This window comes from Neopelma chrysocephalum, unplaced genomic scaffold, assembly GCF_003984885.1.
Source record: "Neopelma chrysocephalum unplaced genomic scaffold, ASM398488v2 Primary Assembly neopelma1_189441, whole genome shotgun sequence".
NCBI lineage: Eukaryota > Metazoa > Chordata > Aves > Passeriformes > Pipridae > Neopelma > Neopelma chrysocephalum.
In genome coordinates this window covers 1-1,300 of record NW_020939486.1, presented here as the reverse complement: position 1 = coordinate 1,300, position 1,300 = coordinate 1, and the positions used below count along the sequence as shown (strand labels likewise).

Here is a 1,300-nt window from a genome sequence, read left to right as displayed (position 1 = left end):
GATCTTGTCCCTCCTGCTTCCCCTTACATTCTCCAGTTAAGACCCAGAGCATGTTGCTCTCCTGAAGGAATCTTCTGACGACTCGACAGAATACGAGACCATCACCCCCAGTACGAGCAAACTCCATACCAACCAACAGGCAACATCGGAGGAGACTCTGGAATCCCCCTCACAGAAGACGAGCAGCTCCAGCCCTGACAGTCAGGTAACATCGGGGTCATCCCACAGCAGCTTCCCAGAAACTGAGGACAGCAGCTGCTCCTGCAGTCAGAGTCCTGAATGCAGGCGAAACTGCTCCCACCAGCAGGGTCAGACCCCCAATTCATACAGCAGATGCAGAAGCTGCCGTGACAGGAGCCGTGTTAGAGCCCCCAGTGCTGGGAGCTCCACTCACCGGTGGGACAGTGAGACAGGGACCCACCGCTGACACGTCCCACGTCAGACAGGGAGGAGGAGGCCCCCAAAGGGAGGGAGCCAGGTGAGAGCAAAGTGCCCCTCCTGCAGCCTGGCAGAGGGGCTGTCAGGGTGGGCAGCACAGGTGCCATGACTGGGGCCATTGTCTCTCTCCCCTCCAGCATGCCTGCTGTGTCAGCCATCAGAGGCTGACCCGGACATCTGTGGAGAAAACCTTCAGATAAATGGGTTCTGTGCCCACGAGTTCTGCCTGGTGAGTTGCTCTGAGGACTCCTTCAATTTTTTGTCAGGCAGTCCCTGCCACTTTCTCCTCATCACTGAGTGTCATTTTTCTACAGTTTTTGCCAGCTGCCTTCCTCAGCACAATGATGATCCAGTAGGACTCTTTGGCTTTCTCCCAAGGAATATCCCAGATGAACTCTCCCGGGTGGCACAGCAGGTGAGAGCCTGACAAGAGCAGGGAGGTTTGGGCCAGGTGAGGTTTGCTGGAGCTTAGCCCAGACCCCAAGCAAGAAAGCCCAGCCTTTCCAACCAGCTCTGGGACAAGGAGGAGGCCGTGAGGCTGCTGCTGATGGGGCTGCTCTGCTCTTTCCAGAGCTGCTGCATCTGTGACCAGAGCGGGGCCACCATCACCTGCTGCGAAACAGACTGTGACCTGAGCTTCCACCTGCCCTGTGCCAAGTAGGGAGGCCGTGTCACCCAGTTCATGGCACCGTACAGGTACCTCCTGTCCCCTCCTCACCACCACCAGGGAAGGGCTGAGCACTTCTCACCTCACCCACCCCTTTTTCCCCCAGGGGCTTCTGCCCCACACACAGCCCAGAGCAGGCAGTGGAGGCGACTCCGGAGCCGGGCACCCAATGCCTCATCTGCATGGAGCCTGTGG

The 1,300-nt window shown here is 58.4% G+C and overlaps 2 long non-coding RNA genes across 3 annotated transcripts; both read left to right on the top strand.

Moving 5' to 3' along the window:
- Positions 1-28: 28 nt before the first annotated feature.
- Positions 29-791, top strand: LOC113963075. 2 transcript variants are annotated; one of them, XR_003532631.1, is made up of 4 exons: positions 29-205; positions 340-478; positions 576-667; positions 753-791. It is a non-coding gene; the product is annotated as an uncharacterized LOC113963075 (long non-coding RNA). The 2 variants fall into 2 exon arrangements; XR_003532632.1 differs by having other exon boundaries at positions 334-478.
- An 18-nt stretch (positions 792-809) lies between these two features.
- On the top strand, positions 810-1,295 carry LOC113963074. The gene is made up of 3 exons (XR_003532630.1): positions 810-853; positions 1,010-1,134; positions 1,212-1,295. It is a non-coding gene; the product is annotated as an uncharacterized LOC113963074 (long non-coding RNA).
- The last annotated feature ends 5 nt before the right edge of the window (positions 1,296-1,300 follow it).